The sequence below is a fragment of the Glycine max genome, chromosome 9 (assembly GCF_000004515.6).
Source record: "Glycine max cultivar Williams 82 chromosome 9, Glycine_max_v4.0, whole genome shotgun sequence".
NCBI classification, from domain to species: Eukaryota; Viridiplantae; Streptophyta; class Magnoliopsida; order Fabales; family Fabaceae; genus Glycine; species Glycine max.
Genome location: NC_038245.2, coordinates 27,144,015 through 27,149,848, shown reverse-complemented (window position 1 = coordinate 27,149,848; position 5,834 = coordinate 27,144,015). Strand labels below are relative to the sequence as shown.

The window sequence follows — 5,834 nt, the reverse complement described above, 5'->3', positions numbered from 1 at the left end:
CAACAGGGAAAATCAGTTCACCAACTCTAACTAAGACATCTTCTATGAAACCAACAGGATAGGCAACACTTCTATTAGCTAAATGAATTACCACATCAGTTGACTGCAAGGGACCTAGAGATAGAGAATTAAAAATCGACAGAGGCATAACACTAACAGAGGCTCCTAAATCTAGCATGGCATTGTCAAACTTACTATTCCCTATAATACAAGGTATGCTGAATGTACCTGGATCTTTGCATTTTTCAGGAATTTGAGGAACAGATTTACCAATCAATGCGGAGACATTTCTGCCCATGCTAATCCGTTCACTTGCTTTAAGCTTCCGCTTATTAGTGCACAGCTCCTTCAAGAATTTGGCATATCTTGGAATTTGCTTTATTGCATCCAATAGAGGTATGTTTACCTCTACTTTTCTAAACGTGTCCAAGATCTCTTTCTCTGTCTCTTCCATTTTTTTGTTGGAAACTGCTCTTGGAGGGAATGGAAGAGGGGGAATGTGCTGCTTCTGCAAATCAGAATTACCTGTGGAAGAAGATTCACCTGCACATAAATTGTTAGGTAAATTTTTGTCATCACCTTTTTCTGGAGTAGAGTGAAGTTTGGCAGGTTCATTTGCAGATGAGGAAGGTGCTACGGGTTGAGGTCCTTGACACTGTTTTCCCGACCTTAATGAAATGGCACTGACATTTTTGGGATTTTGGACAGCTTGAGAAGGCAACTTGTCAGAATTCTAGGACTGTTGTTGATTCAATTAGGTAGCCAATTGTCCCATCTGATTGGTTAAGCTCTGAATGGAGGCTCTGGTCTCTTGCTGAAACTGCATGTTCTGCATAGTCATTTGCCTCACAAGTTCTTCGAGGGAAGGTTGTGGAGGGGCCTCAACTGTTGGCTGTTTCTGGGGTTGTTGCTGTTGTTGGATTGGTGGAGGAATGTATGGTCTGCTCGGGCCAACAACATTTTGGAAGGAAGGAGCAGGCTGCTGTTGTTGTTGCTGAGGGCTGGACCATCTGAGGTTAGGGTGATTCCTCCATCCAGGGTTGTATCTGTTGCTGGAGAGGTCATACTTGTTCTGCTGTGGTTGATTTTGCTGCTGAGGTTGAGGAGGTCTATTGTAAATATTTGCAGCATAGGCTTCAGGCTGCTCGATTGCTCCAGGTTGCTGCATGCAAGGGCAAAGGTCTGTATGGTGGTCAGCAGAGGAGCACAAACCACAAACCCTTGCAACAGGTACAGATTCCTGATTCAAGGCCAGCTGGGTTACCAAGTTAACCAATGCATCCAGTTTGCCTTCAAGCTTCTTAGTCTCATATGATGTAGCTGAGTTTGTAGCTACCTCACGCACTCCTCTAATGACTATGGCATCATTTCTGGCGCTAAACTGCTGGGAGTTAGAAGCCATCTTCTCAATTAAATTTCTGGCTTCAGCAGGAGTCATGTCTCCAAGGGCTCCACCACTGGCAGCATCTATCATACTTCTCTCCATATTACTGAGTCCTTCATAAAAATATTGGAGAAGAAGCTGCTCCGAAATCTGATGGTGAGGGCAACTGGCACATAATTTTTTAAATCACTCCCAGTACTCATACAGGCTTTCTCCACTGAGTTGTCTAATACCTGAGATATCTTTCCTGATGGCTGTGGTCCTGGAAGCAGGGAAAATGTTTTCTAAGAATACTCTCTTAAGGTCATCCCAGCTTGTGATGGACCTTGGAGCAAGGTAATACAGCCAGTCCTTTGCCACTCCCTCCAAAGAATGAGGAAAAGCCTTTAGAAATATGTGATCCTCTTGGACATCTGGGGGTTTCATGGTGGAGCAGACAATATGAAATTCCTTCAAATGTTTGTGCGGGTCTTCACCTGCAAGGCCATCAAACTTTGGAAGCAAATGAATCAGTCCAGTTTTAAGAACATATAGGACATCCTCATCAGGGTATTGGATGCACAAGCTTTCGTAGGTGAAATCAGGTGCAGCAATTTCCCTTAGAGTCCTCTCACAGGGTGGAGGTTGTGCCATGTTCTCAGAATGTGCAAAATCAGAATGCTCAAAATTATAATGCTCAAGATCAGGCTGTTCAAAATCACCAATAACAGAATGCACAGATTCACCAGTAATGGAATGCTCAGGATGATCAAAATGTATAAAAGGATGCCTAAATAATCTATGAAATGTCCTATCTATCTCAGGGTCAAAGGGTTGTAAGTCAGATGGATTGCCTCTAGTCATAAACTACATTCAGCATGCACAACTAGTTGCCTTGTCATGTAAATAAAGGTGCAGGTTTGAACTACAGCTACCCTCAAATGATATCCAAATGACTTGAAATTTTGTGAGCAACCTTATAAAATGATGAGAAGATAGCACAAAATATTTCAGACAAAAATTCAAAGTCTAACTATGAAAGCTAAAATTGGTGGGTTAAGAAAAATAAGTGAATAAAACTTGAAAAATAAAAAACTTTTGACAGAATCGCTTTTTTTGGACGATGGAGACCTCAGCCGGCCTATGGCCGACTACTATGGCGTAGCAAATTTTTTTCTACCCCAAATGCATATATAATAATTGCGATTCTGATAACCGGAGCAAAAGTTATGGCCGTTTGAAGTTTTGACAAACACAAAATTTGCTAGTTTTTTGGAACTTTCAAATCTGACCCAACTAAAGGCTCTAGCTATTTTTCCCACAAAATATGGATTAAAACAAGTTACCACAAAAAAATTCAGCCAAAAATAACAACCCTAGCTACTAAAACAAAAAATCACAAATAATTCAGCATGGGTGGTTGCTAAAATCCATCTCTAATTGATTTCTACTACTACTCTGTTTTGCCGCACGCAAAAATGGTCGCTAAGTCGGTCGCAAAACACTATTCACAGCAAAACACCCAAGACTGAAACAGGGGAAACGCTTAATGGGAAAACTGAAACAGAACACACACTAAACAAAATACCAGGACACTAAACAACACTAACACACATACTAACACAATACTAACAATTAAACATAAAACACGAAGGGATTAAACACACAACACTAGCTAGCTATTATGAACCTTTGGACACTGCTCCCCGGCAACGACGCCAAATTTGATCGAGGCCGTACCCGAATCAAATAAACATGAAAATGCAGTAACTAGGAAGTGATCCTAGGTCGTTTCCCAACGAGCAGTGACACACCAATTGTTCATAATATACTTGCAGTAACAGTAACGATTGGGGGGGGGGGGGTTTGTTTGTTTTGTGATTAAAGAGCAGAACAAGTAAACTAGAATACGAAACTACTAAAATTAAAAATGGGTTGTTTCCTTTGATTCAGAAGCCATTCTCTTATCCTGGGTTATGGAGAATTCGTCCCTAACAGTCAACCACTTAATCCAACCCTATTTCAATTTACTAAGCGAAAATCAACTTAGGGTTGTCAATACGTGATTAGGCACCACATACACCAGTTAGCCCTTCGTCCATTAAGCATGAACGCAAGTTAGGCTGAGAGGCAATTAATCGAACACGAAGCATGCACTGATTAATATTCACGAATTTGGGATAACTGGTGAAGGGAGAACTGCCAGGGAACCACATTACAAGCGAAACCTCAAAGAGAGTTGGGCTTCGTCCTCAAAAGGAAACAACACCAGAAAATCTAGCCTTCCATGGATTTAAGCAGAAAACGCAAATGAAACATGAAGCAGAAACGTAAATGAGGCAGAAACGTAAATGAAAGTAGAAGAAGAAGCAAGAATGAACTCGTAATTAGAAGCAGAAAACGGAAATTTGCATTAAGAACGAAAACCGTAACAAGGGAACAGAAAAACGTGAAAACCTAAAACCAAAGCTCTGAATAATGAAAATAGCATAACAGAATGCCCTGCACGAATCCCAAGGCAGTTATTTAAAAAGAGTCACTCAAAGTCACTGGGCCCTATTACAATACTCTGGCCCAAAACGAAATAAACACTGAACAACATAAAATAAAATTGCAAAATTTCCTAATTAGAAATTAACTAAGGTAAGCGCTGCTTTATTTTCCCTCTTCAAGTCCACAACCAAAATCCGGATTAAGCCCAATGTTTCATTAATTCCTGAAATTAGATTAAAAACATCAAATTAGCTAAATGAGCCCAAATAATAAAACTGCCTAATTAATTGACAATTAAGACCAATCAATAATTAAAATGGTGCAAAAAGGGTTTAGAAAATAGAAGAAAATGATGGCACATCACCCCTACAAAACCCTTTGGAGGGCCCTCAGTATCACCCCTAGCTACACCTCTTGCATTTCACAACAAGTAAAAACCCTCATGCTATGACAGAAATGGGAAAGTTGGATCATCTAGAGGAAAGGCTCGGGGCCATTGAAGGAGGTGAAGATTATGCCTTTGCTAACCTAGAAGAGTTGTTCCTAGTGTAGAAGCAAAGCTTCATGGTGAATCAAAGGTGATTCAAAGGTGTTTTTATGATAACAATGATGATAACAAAAGATGATGACAAAAAGATCAAAGATCAATCAAGAACAATTCAAGAGTTCAAGATAAGAATCAAGAAGAATTCAAGACTCAAGAAGAAAGTCTAGAGACAAGAATCAAGATTCAAGGTTCAAGATATCAAGAATCAAGATCAAGATTCAAGACTCAAGATTCAATCAAGATAAGTATTAAAAAGTTTTTCAAAACTTTGAATAGCACATGAGTTTTTGACAAAACCTTTTACCAAAGAGTTTTTACTCTCTGATAATCGATTACCAGATTGTTGTAATCGATTACCAATAGAAAAATTGTTTTGAAAAAGTTTTCAAATTGAATTTACAACGTTCCAATTATTTTCAAAAAGTTGTAATCGATTACAATGTTTTGGTAATCGATTACCAGTGCCTTTGAACGTTGAAATTCAAATTCAAATGTGAAGAGTCACATCCTTTCACACAAAAGCTTTGTGTAATCGATTACACTAATTTGGTAATCGATTACCAGAGACTGTTTTTGAATAAATCAAAAGATGTAACTCTTCAAAAGGTTTTTGACTTTTTCAAACTGGTTTTAAGTTTTTCTAAAAGTTATAACTCTTCTAAATGTTTGTCTTGACCAAACATGAAGAGTATATAAAAGAAAAGCTTTGTTTTGCATTTCAAGCATCTTGAATACTTTTCCAATCAATTTCTTACAATCCTTTACAAGCCTTGAATCTCTTTGAACTTCTTCTTCTTCTTTGTACCAAAAGCTTTATGAAGTTTTCTGGTTTTTCTAAACCTTGAAAACTTGTGCTATTCATCTTCTTCATTCTCTTCTCCCTTTGCCAAAAAGAATTCGCCAAGGACTAACCGCCTGAATTCTTTTTGTGTCTCTCTTCTCCCTTTTCCAAAAGAACGAAGAACTAACCGCCTGAATTCTTTTGTGTCTCCCTTCTCCCTTGTCAAAGAATTCAAAACGACACAGTCTGAGAATTCTTTTCATTCTTCCCTTTCCCTAATACAAAAGTGTTCGAAGGACTAACCGCCTGAGAATTCTTTTGTATCCCCATTCACAAAGTATCCAAGGTTTAATAGCCTGAGATCTTTGTCTCAACACATTGGAGGGTACATCCTTTGTGGTACAAGTAGAGGGTACATCTACTTGGGTTTGACTGAGAACAAGAGAGGGTACATCTCTTGTGGATCAGTTCTAATGGAGGGTACATCCACTAGGGTTTCAAAGAGAACAAGGGAGCGTACATCCCTTGTGGATCTTTGCTTGTAAAAGGATTTTTACAAGGTTGAAAGAAATCTTAAGGACCGCAGGTCGCTTGGGGACTGGATGTAGGCACGGGTTGTTGCCGAACCAGTATAAAAACTCTTGTTTGTT

General features: G+C 39.1%; 1 non-coding gene across 1 annotated transcript; it reads left to right on the top strand.

Moving 5' to 3' along the window:
* The first annotated feature begins 1,532 nt into the window (after nucleotides 1-1,532).
* Nucleotides 1,533-1,639, top strand: LOC112997971 (small nucleolar RNA R71). The gene has a single exon (XR_003263017.1). It is a non-coding gene; the product is annotated as a small nucleolar RNA R71 (small nucleolar RNA).
* Nucleotides 1,640-5,834: the final 4,195 nt, after the last annotated feature.